Raw genomic sequence first — 16,455 nt, 5'->3', positions numbered from 1 at the left:
GATTCCTTCTGAAGAAGTGATCACCAGCAGCACGGCTCTCGCTTTTAACTCTTTTCCGTTGATTCCTGACCGCCGAAGCTTGTCGTCTGCACTCAGTCGCCATCGTCGTCTTTTTATATGCAGTCATAGAACAATCTTCAAACTAGCAGCGCAAATACTGAAGGACCGGAACTGCTAACGATTATAGGGGGTGGACATGAACCCATCAAAATGTCTTCTGGAATGATTGGTGTCCCGATCACCACTTCCAAAAGCCTAGAATCTCCAAACAAGTAGCTCTGCAGCCAACTGGTGACTATATGTCCTTCGTTATATCTAAAAAAGTATAGCGGAACACCTAAACCGCCGGAAAAAAAAAACCAACGCACAAACAATTCTTAACCCGAAAGTATTTCTTAACAAAGATGATGATAGATCACACACAAACTATCTAGGACTTTGTTTGGTTATTTCTACGTCATATGGATTAGCTGGGATTAAAAAAAATTAGTAGAGATTTTGACTTGTTATGGATTTAAATCCATCCATTCTCTTTCAATTCATATACATTGAGATGAAAACTAACAAATTCTAAATCAATTGGTTGTTCGATGATTTTTTTAAAAAAACTAAGCAAATAAGAAAATTCATCGGAGTGAAGAAATCAAAGTTTGGACACCTAAAACTCAAAAAGAATTCAAAACACACCTACAAATGCAAAGGTGGTTCGACTGGGGTGAAGGCTCGATCTGGCCGAGATTGGCCTTCCTTAGCTAGGTGCGGACAATTCTAGTGGCGTCGGCCACCGCGGTTGGCCAGTAGAAACCTTGTCGGAAAGCGTTTCCAACAAGGGCTCGAGGCGCTGCGTGGTGACCGCAAGCCCCCGAGTGTATTTCTTGTAAGAGCTCCTGGCCTTCGGCGATGGATATGCATCGCTGGAGGATGCCCGAGGGGCTGCGGTGGTAGAGCTCCTTCCCGTCCCCCAGCAAGACGAACGACTTGGCGCGCCGCGCCAGTCGCCGAGCTTCGGCTCGGTCGAGGGGCAGCTCTCCTCGGTGGAGATATTGCAGGTATGGGGTATGCCAATCTCGATTAGGCGGGACCCCATTCTGCTCTTCCTCGACGTGCAGTGCCTCACCTTCGGGGGCCGAGGGTGCCTCGGGCAGAGCCGAGGCCTTCTCGGGCTCGGGTGTGTCATTGGTCTTGACTGAGGGTTGATGTAGGTCTCGGGAGAAGACGTCCGGGGAACCGTTGTCCGCCCCGAGGCTATCTTAGTCAGCTCGTCCGTAGTCTCGTTGTATCGTCGGGCGACGTGGTTGAGCTCGAGCCCGTAGAACTTGTCTTCCAAGCGTCGAACCTCGTCGTAGTAGGCTTCCATCTTCGGGTCGCAGCAGTGGGAGTTCTTTATGACTTGGTCGATGACGAGCTGCGAGTCACCGCGAGCGTCGAGGCGTCGGACCCCTAGCTCGATGGCGATGCGCAACCTGTTGACCAGAGCCTCGTCCTCAACCATGTTGTTGGACGCCGGGAAATGGAGGCGCAGCACGTAGCGGAGGTGCTTCCCGAGGGGCGAGATGAAGAGCAGGCCGCGTCTGCCCCTGTTTTCATCAGCGACCCGTCGAAAAACATGGTCCAGAGTTCCGGTTGGATCGGAGCTGCTGGAAGCTGGGTGTCGACCCATTCAGCCACAAAGTCCGCCAAGACTTGGGACTTGATGGCCTTCCGAGGGGCGAATGAGATTGTCTCGCCCATGATTTCCACCACCCACTTTGCAATCCTACCCGAGGCCTCTCGGCACTGGATGATCTCCCCCAAGGGGAAGGATGACACCACAGTCACCGGATGAGACTCGAAGTAGTGTCGCAACTTCCGCCGCGTCAGAATCACCGCGTACAGCAGCTTCTGAATTTGTGGGTAGCGGATCTTGGTCTCGGACAGTACCTCACTGATGAAGTAGACCGGCCTCTGGACGGGCAATGCATGCCCCTCTTCTCGTCTCTCAACCATGATCGCGGCGCTGACCACCTGAGTGGTAGCGGCGACATAGATCAAGAGGGCTTCTCCGGCAGCGGGGGGCACCAAGATGGGCGCATTCGTGAGGAGCGCCTTCAGGTTCCCGAGGGCTTCCTCGGCCTCACGGGTCCAAGTGAAGCACTCAGCCTTTCTTAAGAGGCGGTACAGAGGTAGGCCTCTTTCGCCGAGGCGCGAGACGAAGCGGCTCAGAGCCGCAAGGCATCCCATGACCCTCTGTACGCCTTTCAAGTCCTTGATGGGCCCCATGTTGGTGATGGCCGCGATTTTCTCCGGGTTGGCCTCGATGCCCCGCTTGGAGACGATGAACCCCAAGAGCATGCCTCGGGGGACTCCGAAGACACACTTCTCGGGGTTGAGTTTTACGCCTTTCGCCTTGAGACACCGAAATGTCGTTTCAAGGTCGGAAAGGAGATCAGAGGCTTTCCTCGTCTTGACTACGATGTCATCGACGTAAGCCTCGACCGTTCGACCAATGTGCTCGCCGAACACGTGGTTCATGCACCTTTGGTATGTCGCACCCGCATTCCTCGAACCAAATGGCATAGTGACGTAGCAGTACATGCCAAAAGGTGTGATGAAAGAAGTCGCGAGCTGGTCGAACTCTTTCATCCTGATTTGGTGATACCCTGAGTAGGCATCAAGGAAAGACAGGGTTTCGCACCTAGCAGTGGAATCCACGATTTGATCGATGCGAGGCAGAGGATAGGGAACTTTCGGACATGCTTTGTTTAGACCAGTGTAGTCTACACACATCCGCCATTTCCCTCCTTTCTTTCTCACAAGCACAGGGTTGGCAAGCCATTCGGGATGGAATACCTCTTTGATGAACCCTGCAACCATCAGCTTGTGGATCTCCTCGCCTATGGCTCTGCGCATTCGTACGCGTGTCGGTACGTGGGGCCGACGGTGATGACCCCGTTGGGGCCCGGCATCTTGAGCTTGAGGTAGGTGTAGTTGGGGACGGCCATGAACTTGGCGTAGCACGACCTCCCCAGCACCGCGTGGTAGGTTCCTCGGAACCCGACCACCTCGAACGTGAGGGTTTCCCTTCTGAAGTTGGAGGAAGTCCCGAAGCAGACGGGCAGATCGAGTTGTCCAAGGGGCTGGACGCGTTTCCCGGGGATGATCCCGTGAAAAGGCGTCGCGCCTGCCCGGACCGAGGACAGATCGATCCGCAGGAGCCCGAGGGTCTCGGCGTAGATGATGTTGAGGTTGCTGCCTCCGTCCATGAGGACCTTGGTGAGCCTGACGTTGCCGATGACAGGGTCGACAACGAGCGGATATTTCCCCGGGCTCGGCACGCGGTCGGGGTGGTCACCCTGGTCGAAGGTGATGGGCTTGTCGGACCAGTCTAGATAGACTGGCGCCGCCACCTTTACCGAGCAGACCTCCCGACGCTCTTGCTTGCGGTGCCGAGCCGAGGCGTTCACCACTGGCCCACCGTAGATCATGAAGTAGTCGTGGACCTCGGGGAACTCCTCTGCCTTGTGATCCTCCTTCTTGTCGTTGTTGTGGGCCCTGCCACCTTCCGCAGGTGGCCCGGCCTTGTGAAAGTGGCGCCGAAGCATGACGCACTCCTCAAGGGTGTGCTTGACGGGCCCCTGATGATAGGTTCATGACTCCTTGAGCATCTTGTCGAAGAGATTGGCACCTCCGGGAGGTTTCCGAGGGTTCTTGTATTCAGCGGCGGCGACAAGGTCCGCGTCGGCGGCGTCGCGTTTCGCTTGCGACTTCTTCTTGCCTTTCTTCTTGGTGCCGCGCTGAGTGGACGCCTCGGGGGCATCTTCCGGCTGGCGGCCCTGGGGATGCTTGTCCTTCCGGAAGATGGCCTCAATCGCCTCCTGGCTAGAGGCGAACTTGGTGGCGATGTCCATCAGCTCGCTTGCCCTGGTGGGGGTCTTGCGACCCAGCTTGCTCGCCAGGTCGTGGCTGGTGGTGCGCTGCTTCGAGAATCGCCGGATGTAGTCCCGGAGAGACTCTCCCGGTTGCTGGCGGCAGCTGCGGAGATCCCAGGAGTTCCCAGGGCGCACGTACGTGCCCTGGAAGTTGGCGACAAAGGCTTGGACCAGGTCGTCCCAGTTGGAGATCTACCCCGGAGGCAGATGCTCCAGCCAGGCTCGAGCGGTGTCGGAGAGGAACAGGGGGAGTTTGCGGATGATGAGGTTGTCATCGTCCGTTCCACCTAGCTGGCAGGCCAGCCGGTAGTCCGCGAGCCACAGTTCCGGCCTCGTCTCCCCCGAGTACTTTGTGATAGTAGTCGGGGTTCGGAACCGGGTCGGGAACGGTGCCCGTCGTATGGCCCGGCTGAAAGCCTGCGGACCGGGTGGTTCAGGCGAGGGACTCTGATCCTCCCTGCTGTCGTAGCGTCCCCCATGCCTGGGGTGGTAGCCTCGGCGCACCCTCTCATCGATGTGGGTTCGACAGTTGCGGTGGTGGTGCTCGTTGCCGAGGCGACCCGGGGCCGCAGGCGCTGTGTTGCGCGTGCGCCCGGTGTGGACCGAGGCTTCCCGCATGAATGGGGAAGTCGCGGCGCGATGCTCCGAGGGGTATCCCTGCCTTCGGGAGGCAGAGCTTTCGGCCCGTCGGACCGCGACATCCTCCAGGAGATTCTTGAGCTCTCCCTGGATACGCCGCCCTTCGGTGGTCAATGGTTCCGGCATCACGCAGAGTAGTATCGCTGCCGCAGCCAGGTTCTGGCTGACCCCACTAGAAGCCGGTTGCGGACTTGCCCTGACGTCGTCGACAATGCGGTGCTGGATGCCCTGGGGTAGATGACGCGCTTCTCCGGCCGGAGCTTGGTCTGCCCATTCCTGCCCGATGTTCCGCCGGAAAGGCTCAAGTGTTCCTGCTCCCTCGTCGAGCCTGGCCTGCATCTCGCGGATTTGCTCGAGCTGTGCGTCCTGACCCCCCGTAGGGACTGGGACCACAGCTAGCTCCCGAAGGATGTCAACGTGAGGCGCAGGCCTAGGGGGATCACCGTTTTCCGGTATACCAAGATGGTTGCCTTCGCCGGGACCCCCTAGATCGACGTGGAAACATTCACGACTTGGGACGCAGTCCTCGTCGCCGAAGCTGCGGCTACCGTCGGAACAATCAGAAAGGCAGTAGTCGCATGCGGTCATGAAGTCTCGCATGGCACTGGGGTTACCGAGTCCAGAGAAATCCCAACAAAAGTCGGGCTCGTCATCTTCCTCGGAACCCGAGGGTCTGTAGGTCGAGACGACCGTCAGCCGGTCCCAGGGTGACCACATATCGTACCCCGAAGGGTTTGGACATGCCTCTATGAAGGCTTCCACCGAAGCGAAGTCGCTTGGTGGGTCGAGGCTGAATCCAAGAGGCACGAGATAGGAATCGGTCGGTACCTCTTGGTCGACGGGCGGTGACGAAGTCGTGTCAGGGGCAGACTGCACCGTCATCTCAGGTACGAGGGTGACGCCCAGCAAGTCCTCTGCAAGCGTGCTGGCGTCGTCCGTCCGCTTGGAGTTGGCGCGTTGCGGGGAAACGGCGCTCGTCTTTGTCTCAGACGCAAGGTCGACGCCCGACGTGTCCCCCGTTGGGGCGCCGTCGACTCGCTCGACAGCCGACGAGGTGCCACATTCTACTTGGCCTTGGTTGCCCCGCCTCCTCCTCCGTCGGCGGGGGAGGCGGCGGGACGAACCCGAATGTTGTTCTTCCGCCACGTGGGGAAGACGTCGTTGATTCCGCCGCCGGGGGGGGGGGGGGGTTGTCAGCCGCCATTGTCGCTGTCGCGCAGCTGAGGAAGGAGTATCATGTCGTAGCTGCCGTCGAGGGACATGAACTCAAGACTCCCGAAACGGAGCACCGTCCCGGGCCGGAAAGGTTGCTGGAGACTACCCATCTGGAGCTTGACGGGAAGCTGTTCGTCAACACGCAGCAGGCCCCTACCTGGCGCGCCAACTGTCGGTGTTTCGACCCCGGGGGGTCCCTGGACCGACGAGTAAATTGTCGCCGCGTGTCCCAGCCCATATGGGTCGGCGCGAGACGGAGCACGAAGGGGGGAAAAAGGAAGGGAGACAGGCAAAAGGGGAAACCCGCGGCCTTCGTGTTGTCCTGCGCCCAGGTCGGGTGCGCTTGCAGTAGGGGGTTACAAGTGTCCGCGTGGGAGAGAGCGAGAGACCTTACGCGTCGTCCCGTTCCCCCACGCGGCCAACCTTCTCATACGAGAGCCCTGGACCTTCCTTTTATAGGCGTAAGGAGAGGGCCCAGGTGTACAATAGGAGATGTAGCAGTGTGCTAATGTGTCTAGCAGAGAGGAGCTAGTGTCCTAAGTACATGCCGTCGTGGCAGCCGGAGAGGTTTTGGCACCCTGTTCATGTGATGTCGTGGCCGTCGGAGGAGCGCTGGAGCCTTGCGGAAGGACAGCTGTCGGGGCTGTCGAGTCCTTGCTGACGTCTCCTTGCTTCCGTAAGGGGCTGAGAGCTGCCGTCGTCATGGAGCACACGGGGCGCCATCATTATTTGTTTACCGGGACGAGCCAGATGGGACGCCGGTCTTGTTTCCCGTAGCCTGAGCTAGCTAGGGGTAGGGTAATGATGGCCCCCCCTGTGACGTGGTCGGTCCGAGCCCTAGGTCGGGCGAGGCGGAGGCTCCTCCTAGGTCGAGGTCGAGTCCGAGCCCCGGGTCGGGCGAGGCGGAGACCATCGTCTGAGGCAAAGGTCGAGTCCGAGCCCTGGGGGCGGGCGAGGCGGAGTTCGTCGTCTTCCGGTGCCGAGGCCGAGTCCGAGCCCTGGGGTCGGGCGAGGCGGAGTTCGTCGTCTTCCGGGGCCGAGGCCGAGCCCTGGGGTCGGGCTAGGCGGAGTTCGTCGTCTTTCGGGGCCGAGGCCGAGTCCGAGCCCTGGGGTCGGTGAAAGTCGCCTAGAGGGGGGGTGAATAGGGCGAAACTGAAATTTACAAATATGAACACAACTACAAGCCGGGTTAGCGTTAGAAATATAAACGAGTCCGCGAGAGAGGGCGCAAAACAAATCCCAAGCGAATGAGCAAGTGAGACACGGAGATTTGTTTTACCGAGGTTCGGTTTTTGCAAACCTACTCCCCGTTGAGGAGGCCACAAAGGCCGGGTCTCTTTCAACCCTCCCCTCTCTCAAACGATCCACGGATCGAGTGAGCTTTCTTTTCTCAATCACTTTGGAACACAAAGTTCCCACAAGGACCACCACAAGTTTGGTGTCTCTTGCCTCAATTACAAGTGAGTTTGATCGCAATGAAAGAATCAAGGAAGAAGAAAGCAATCCAAGCGCAAGAGCTCGAAAGAACACAAGCAAATCTCTCTCTCTAGTCACTAGGGTGTTGTGTGGAATTTGGAGAGGATTTGATCTCTTTGGTGTGTCTAGAATTGAATACTAGAGCTCTTGTAGTAGTTGGGAAGTGGAAAACTTGGATGCAATGAATGGTGGGGTGGTTGGGGTATTTATAGCCCCAACCACCAAACTTGACCGTTGGCTGGGTTGTCTGTTCGATGGCGCACCGGACAGTCCGGTGCACACCGGACAGTCCGGTGCCCCCTGCCACGTCATCACTGCCGTTGGATTCTGACCGTTGGAGCTTCTGACTTGTGGGCCCGCCTGGGTGTCCGGTGCACACCGGACAGCTCCTGTTCATTGTCCGGTGTGCCGGAATGGGCGCGCCTGACACCTGTGCGCGCTGCGCGCGCATTTATTGCACAGCAGGTAGCCGTTGGCGCGGAGTTAGCCGTTGCTCCGGAGTTGCACCGGACAGTCCGGTGCACACCGGACAGTCCGGTGAATTTTAGCGGTCGAGCCGTTGGAGTTTCCCGAAGCTGGCGAGTTCCTGAGGCTGCTCCTCTGTGGCGCACCGGACACTGTCCGGTGTACACCGGACAGTCCGGTGAATTATAGTGCGAGTGCCTCTGGAAATTCCCGAAGGTAGCGAGTTGATGTTGGAGTCCTCTGGTGCACCGGACACTGTCCGGTGGTGCACCGGACACTGTCCGGTGTACACCGGACAGTCCGGTGATCCCAGACCAGAGGGCCTTCGGTTCCCACTTTTGCTCTTTTGTTGAATCCAAAACTTGGTCATTTTATTGGTTGAGTGTGAACCTTTTACACCTGTGTAATCTATACACTTGGGCAAACTTAGTTAGTCCAAATGTTTGTGTTGGGCAATTCAACCACCAAAATTAATTAGGGACTAGGTGTAAGCCTAATTCCCTTTCAATCTCCCCCTTTTTGGTGATTGATGCCAACACAAACCAAAGCAAATATAGAAGTGCATAATTGAACTAGTTTGCATAATGTAAGTGTAAAGGATGCTTGGAATTAAACCAATATAAATACTTACAAGATATGCAAGGATTGTTTCTTTCTTATATACCATTTTGGACCACGCTTGCACCACGAGTTTTGTTTTTGCAAATTATTTTGTAAATTCTTTTCAAAGTTCTTTTGCAAATAGTCAAGGGTAAATGAATGAGATTTTGCAAAGCATTTTCAAGATTTGAATTTTTCTCCCCCTGTTTCAAATGCTTTTCCTTTGACTAAACAAAACTCCCTCTAAATGGGATCCTCCTCTTAGTGTTCAAGAGGGTTTTGATATATCATGTTTGAAATACTACTTTCTCCCCCTTTTGAACACAATAGGATATCAATTGAAAAATATTCAACACTTAAGTTTTTGAAATTGGTGGTGGTGCGGTCCTTTTGCTTTGGGCTCATTTCTCCCCCTTTTTGGCATGAATCGCCAAAAACGGAATCATTAGAGCCGTCGAAGTGCTTTCTTCCCCTTTGGTTATAAATAAATGAGTTAAGATTATACCAAAGATGAAGTCCGGTCCTCTTGTCTTGGGCTCATTTCTCCCCCAAGGATGAAGTCCGGTCCTTTTTGTTTGATGCTCATTTCTCCCCTAAGAATAGAGAGTTGCTTGGAGTGATGGCGAAGGATGAGTTACGTAGTGGAAGCCTTTGTCTTCGTCGAAGACTCCAATTTCCTTTCAATACACCTATGACTTGGTTTGAAACAGACTTGAAAACACATTAGTCATAGCATATGAAAGAGATATGAGCAAAGGTATACAGATGAGCTATGTGTGCAATCTAGCAAAAGAAGTTCCTAGAATCAAGAATATTGAGCTCATGCCTAAGTTTGGTAAAAGATTGTTCATCAAGAGGCTTGGTAAAGATATCGGCTAATTGATCTTTAGTATTAATGTAAGAAATCTCGATATCACCCTTTTGTTGGTGATCCCTCAAAAAGTGATACCGAATGGCTATGTGCTTAGTGCGGCTATGCTCGATGGGATTGTCGGCCATTTTGATTGCACTCTCATTATCACATAGCAAGGGGACTTTGGTTAATTTGTAACCGTAGTCCCGCAGGGTTTGCCTCATCCATAGCAATTGCGCGCAACAATGGCCTGCGGCAATGTAATCGGCTTCGGCGGTAGAAAGAGCGACCGAATTTTGCTTCTTTGAAGCCCACGACACCAAGGATCTTCCCAAGAACTGGCAAGTCCCCGATGTGCTCTTCCTATTGATTTTACACCCCGCCCAATCGGCATCCGAATATCCAATTAAATCAAATGTGGATCCCCTAGGATACCAAAGCCCAAACTTAGGAGTATAAGCCAAATATCTCAAGATTCGTTTCACGGCCGTAAGGTGAGCTTCCTTAGGGTCGGCTTGGAATCTTGCACACATGCATACGGAAAGCATAATATCTGGTCGAGATGCACATAAATATAGTAAAGAACCAATCATCGACCGGTATACCTTTTGATCCACGGACTTACCTCCCATGTCGAGGTCGAGATGCCCATTAGTTCCCATGGGTGTTTTGATGGGCTTGGCATCCTTCATTCCAAACTTGCTTAGAATATCTTGAGTGTACTTTGTTTGGCTAATGAAGGTGCCCTCTTGGAGTTGCTTCACTTGAAATCCTAGGAAATACTTCAACTCCCCCATCATAGACATCTCGAACTTCTGTGTCATAATCCTACTAAACTCTTCATATGTAGACTCGTTAGTAGACCCAAATATAATATCATCAACATAAATTTGGCATACAAACAGGTCTTTTTCAAGTGTTTTAGTAAAGAGTGTAGGATCGGCCTTTCCGACTTTGAAGCCATTTGCAATAAGGAAATCCCTAAGGCATTCATACCATGCTCTTGGGGCTTGCTTGAGCCCATAAAGCGCCTTAGAGAGCTTATAGACATGATTAGGATACTCACTGTCTTCAAAGCCGGGAGGTTGCTCAACATAGACCTCTTCCTTGATTGGTCCATTGAGGAAGGCACTTTTCACGTCCATTTGAAAAAGCTTAAAGCCATGGTAAGTAGCATAGGCCAATAATATGCGAATTGACTCAAGCCTAGCTACGGGTGCATAGGTTTCACCAAAATCCAAACCTTCGACTTGTGAGTATCCTTTGGCCACAAGTCGAGCTTTGTTCCTTGTCACCACACCATGCTCGTCTTGCTTGTTGCGGAAGACCCATTTGGTTCCTACAACATTTTGATTAGGACGTGGAACTAAATGCCATACCTCATTTCTAGTGAAGTTGTTGAGCTCCTCTTGCATTGCCACCACCCAATCCGAATCTTGGAGTGCTTCCTCTATCCTGTGTGGCTCAATAGAGGAAACAAACGAGTAATGTTCACAAAAATGTGCAACCCGAGATCTTGTAGTTACCCCCTTATGAATGTCGCCAAGGATGGTGTCGACGGGGTGATCTCGTTGGATTGCTTGGTGGACTCTTGGGTGTGGCGGCCTCTGCTCTTCATCCTCCTTGTCTTCCTCATTTGTATCTCCCCCTTGATCATTGCTATCATCTTGAGGTGGCTCATTTGCTTGATCTTCTACTTCATCAACTTGAGCTTCATCCTCATTTTCAGTCGGTGGAGATGCTTGCATGGAGGAGGATGGTTGATCTTGTGTATTTGGAGACTCTTCGGATTCCTTAGGACACACATCCCCAATGGACATGTTCCTTAGCGCTATGCATGGAGCCTCTTCATCACCTATCTCATCAAGATCAACTTGCTCTACTTGAGAGCCGTTAGTTTCATCAAACACAACGTCACATGAGACTTCAACTAGTCCAGTGGACTTGTTAAAGACCCTATATGCCCTTGTGTTTGAGTCATAACCAAGTAAAAAGCCTTCTACAGTTTTAGGTGCAAATTTAGATTTTCTACCTCTCTTAACAAGAATAAAGCATTTGCTACCAAAAACTCTAAAATATGAAATATTGGGCTTTTTACCGGTTAGGAGTTCATAGGATGTCTTCTTGAGGATTCGGTGAAGATATAACCGATTGATGGCGTAGCAGGCGGTGTTGACCGCCTCGGCCCAAAACCGGTCCGGTGTCTTGTACTCATCAAGCATGGTTCTTGCCATGTCCAATAGAGTTCGATTCTTCCTCTCCACTACACCATTTTGTTGTGGAGTGTAGGGAGAAGAGAACTCATGCTTGATGCCCTCTTCCTCAAGAAAACCTTCGATTTGAGAGTTCTTGAACTCCGTCCCGTTGTCGCTTCTTATTTTCTTGATCCTTAAGCCGAACTCATTTTGAGCCCGTCTCAAGAATCCCTTTAAGGTCTCTTGGGTTTGAGATTTATCCTGTAAAAAGAATACCCAAGTGAAGCGAGAATAATCATCCACAATAACTAGACAGTACTTACTCCCGCCGATGCTTATGTAAGCAATCGGGCCGAATAGATCCATGTGGAGTAGCTCAAGTGGCCTGTCGGTCGTCATGATGTTCTTGTGTGGATGTTGGGTTCCAACTTGCTTTCCCGCCTGGCATGCGCTACAAACCCTGTCTTTCTCAAAATGAACATTTGTTAATCCTAAAATGTGTTCTCCCTTTAGAAGCTTGTGAAGATTCTTCATCCCAACATGTGCTAGTCGGCGATGCCAGAGCCAGCCCATGTTAGTCTTAGCAATTAAGCAAGTGTCGAGTTCAGCTCTATCAAAATCTACCAAGTATAGCTGACCCTCTAACACTCCCTTAAATGCTATTGAATCATCACTTCTTCTAAAGACAGTGACACCTACATCAGTGAATAGACAGTTGTAGCCCATTTGACATAATTGAGATACAGAAAGCAAATTGTAATCTAATGAATCTACAAGAAAAACATTGGAAATAGAATGGTCGGGTGATATAGCAATTTTACCAAGACCTTTGACCAAACCTTGATTTCCATCCCCGAATGTGATAGCTCATTGGGGATCTTGGTTTTTCTCGTAGGAGGAGAACATCCTTTTCTCCCCTGTCATGTGGTTTGTGCACCCGCTGTCGAGTATCCAACTTGAGCCCCCGGATGCATAAACCTATAAAACAAGTTTAGTTCTTGACTTTAGGTACCCAAATGGTTTTGGGTCCTTTGGCATTAGACACAAGAACTTTGGGTACCCAAACACAAGTCTTTGACCCCTTGTGCTTGCCCCCAACATATTTGGCAACTACTTTGCCGGATTTGTTAGTCAACACATAAGATGCATCAAAAGTTTTAAATGAAATGTTATGATCATTTGATGCAATAGGGGTTTTCTTAGGCAACTTAGCACGGGTTGGTTGCCTAGAACTAGATGTCTCACCCTTATACATAAAGGCATGATTTGGGCCAGAGTGAGACTTCCTAGAATGAATTCTCCTAATTTTGCTCTCGGGATAATCGACAGGGTATAAAATGTAACCCTCGTTATCCTGAGGCATGGGAGCCTTGCCCTTAACAAAGTTGGACAATTTTTTAGGAGGGGCACTAATTTTGACATTGTCTCCCTTTTGGAAGCCAATGCCATCCTTGATGCCCGGGCGTCTCCCATTATAAAGCATGCTACGAGCAAATTTAAATTTCTCATTTTCTAAGTTGTGCTCGGCAATTTTAGCATCTAGTTTTGCTATATGATCATTTTGTTGTTTAATTAAAGTCATATGATCATGAATAGCATTAACATCAACATCTCTACATCTAGTACAAATAGATACATGCTCAACAATAGATGCAGAGGGTTTGCAAGAATTAAGTTCAACAATCTTAGCATGTAGAATATCATTTTTATCTTTAAGATCGGAAATTGTAACTTTGCAAACATCAAAATCTTTAGCCTTAGCAATTAAATTTTCATTTTCTATTCTAAGGCTAGCAAGAGAAATGTTTAATTCTTCAATCCTAGCAAGCAAATCATCATTATTATCTCTAGGATTGGGAATTGAAACATTACAAACATGTGAATCAACCTTAGCATTTAAACTAGCATTTTCATGTCTAAGGTTGTCAATCATCTCACGGCAAGTGCTTAGCTCACTAGATAATTTTTCACATTTCTCAACTTCTAAAGCATAAGCCTTTTTAACCTTAACATGTTTCTTGTTTTCTTTGATTAGACAATCCTCTTGGGAATCCAAAAGGTCATCCTTTTCATGAATAGCACTGACTAATTCATTTAATTTTTCCTTTTGAGCTATGTTAAGGTTGGCAAAAAGGGAACGCAAACTATCCTCCTCATCACTAGCATTATCATCACTAGAAGATTCATATTTAGTGGAGGAGTTAGATTTAACCTTTTTCCTTTTGCCGTCCTTTGCCATGAGGCACTTGTGGCCGACGTTTGGGAAGAGAAGTCCCTTGGTGACGGCGATGTTGGCGGCGTCCTCGTCGTCGGAGGAGTCGCTTGAGCTTTCGTCGGAATCCCATTCCCGACAAACATGGGCATCGCCGCCCTTCTTCTTGTAGTACCTTTTCTTCTCCTTTCTTCTCCCCTTCTTGTCGTCGCCTCGGTCACTGTCACTTGATATAGGACATTTAGCAATAAAATGACCGGGCTTACCACATTTGTAGCAAACCTTCTTGGAGCGGGACTTGTAGTCTTTCCCCCTCCTTTGCTTGAGGATTTGGCGGAAGCTCTTGATGACGAGCGCCATTTCCTCATTGTCGAGCTTGGAGGCGTCTATTGGTTGTCGACTTGGTGTAGCCTCCTCCTTCTTTTCCTCTGTCGCCTTGAATGCGACGGGTTGAGCTTCGGATGTGGTAGGTTCGTCAAGCTCGTTGATCTTTCTCGAGCCTTCGATCATGCACTCAAAACTTACAAAATGCCCGATAACTTCCTCGGGGGTCATTTTGGTATATCTAGGATTACCACGAATTAATTGAACTTGAGTGGGGTTAAGGAAAATAAGAGATCTTAGAATAACCTTAACCACCTCGTGGTCGTCCCACTTAATGCTCCCGAGGTTGCGCACTTGGTTCACCAAGGTCTTGAGCCGGTTGTACATGTGTTGTGGCTCCTCCCCTTTGCGAAGCCGGAACCGACCGAGCTCCCCCTCGATCGTTTCCCTCTTGGTGATCTTGGTGAGCTCATCTCCCTCGTGCGCGGTTTTGAGCACATCCCAAACCTCCTTGGCGCTTTTCAACCCTTGTACTTTGTTATACTCCTCTCTACTTAAAGAGGCGAGGAGTATCGTTGTCGCTTGAGAGTTGAAGTGCTCGATTTGGGCCACCTCATCCTCATCATAGTCCTTATCCCCTATCGATGGTACCTGTGCACCAAACTCAACAACATCCCATATACTTTTGTGGAGTGAGGTTAGATGAAATCGCATTAAATCACTCCACCTAGCATAATCTTCACCATCAAAAGTTGGTGGTTTGCCTAATGGGACGGAAAGTAAAGGTGCATGTTTAGAAATGCGAGGGTAGTGTAGGGGGATCTTACTAAACTTCTTACGCTCTTGGCGTTTAGAAGTTACGGAGGGCGCGTCGGAGCCGGAGGTTGATGTTGATGAAGTGTCGGTCTCGTAGTAGACCACTTTCCTCATCCTCTTTTGTTTGTCCCCACTCCGATGCGGCTTGTGGGAAGAAGATTTTTCCTTCTTCTCTTTGTGGTAAGAAGAAGATTTCTTCTCCTTCCCTTTGTTGGAGGAGCTCTTCTTCTTCTCCCTCCGTTTGGTGCGGGACTCTTCCGATGAAGTGCTCCCGTTGCTTGTAGTGGGCTTTTCGCCGGTCTCCATTTCCTTCTTGGCGTGATCTCCCGACATCACTTCGAGCGGTTAGGCTCTAATGAAGCACCGGGCTCTGATACCAATTGAAAGTCGCCTAGAGGGGGGGTGAATAGGGCGAAACTGAAATTTACAAATATGAACACAACTACAAGCCGGGTTAGCGTTAGAAATATAAACGAGTCCGCGAGAGAGGGCGCAAAACAAATCCCAAGCGAATGAGCAAGTGAGACACGGAGATTTGTTTTACCGAGGTTCGGTTTTTGCAAACCTACTCCCCGTTGAGGAGGCCACAAAGGCCGGGTCTCTTTCAACCCTCCCCTCTCTCAAACGATCCACGGATCGAGTGAGCTTTCTTTTCTCAATCACTTTGGAACACAAAGTTCCCACAAGGACCACCACAAGTTTGGTGTCTCTTGCCTCAATTACAAGTGAGTTTGATCGCAATGAAAGAATCAAGAAAGAAGAAAGCAATCCAAGCGCAAGAGCTCGAAAGAACACAAGCAAATCTCTCTCTCTAGTCACTAGGGTGTTGTGTGGAATTTGGAGAGGATTTGATCTCTTTGGTGTGTCTAGAATTGAATACTAGAGCTCTTGTAGTAGTTGGGAAGTGGAAAACTTGGATGCAATGAATGGTGGGGTGGTTGGGGTATTTATAGCCCCAACCACCAAACTTGACCGTTGGCTGGGTTGTCTGTTCGATGGCGCACCGGACAGTCCGGTGCCCCCTGCCACGTCATCACTGCCGTTGGATTCTGACCGTTGGAGCTTCTGACTTGTGGGCCCGCCTGGGTGTCCGGTGCACACCGGACAGCTCCTGTTCATTGTCCGGTGTGCCGGAATGGGCGCGCCTGACACCTGTGCGCGCTGCGCGCGCATTTATTGCACAGCAGGTAGCCGTTGCTCCGGAGTTGCACCGGACAGTCCGGTGCACACCGGACAGTCCGGTGAATTTTAGCGGTCGAGCCGTTGGAGTTTCCCGAAGCTGGCGAGTTCCTGAGGCTGCTCCTCTGTGGCGCACCGGACACTGTCCGGTGTACACCGGACAGTCCGGTGAATTATAGTGCGAGTGCCTCTGGAAATTCCCGAAGGTAGCGAGTTGATGTTGGAGTCCTCTGGTGCACCGGACACTGTCCGGTGGTGCACCGGACACTGTCCGGTGTACACCGGACAGTCCGGTGATCCCAGACCAGAGGGCCTTCGGTTCCCACTTTTGCTCTTTTGTTGAATCCAAAACTTGGTCATTTTATTGGTTGAGTGTGAACCTTTTACACCTGTGTAATCTATACACTTGGGCAAACTTAGTTAGTCCAAATGTTTGTGTTGGGCAATTCAACCACCAAAATTAATTAGGGACTAGGTGTAAGCCTAATTCCCTTTCAGTCGGGCGAAGCGAAGTTCGTCGTCTTCTGGGGCCGAGGCCGAGACGGGGGCCGAGCCCTGGGGTCGGGCGAGGCG

Source organism: Zea mays, chromosome 3, assembly GCF_902167145.1.
Source record: "Zea mays cultivar B73 chromosome 3, Zm-B73-REFERENCE-NAM-5.0, whole genome shotgun sequence".
NCBI classification, from domain to species: Eukaryota; Viridiplantae; Streptophyta; class Magnoliopsida; order Poales; family Poaceae; genus Zea; species Zea mays.
This window is presented reverse-complemented; position numbering follows the sequence as displayed.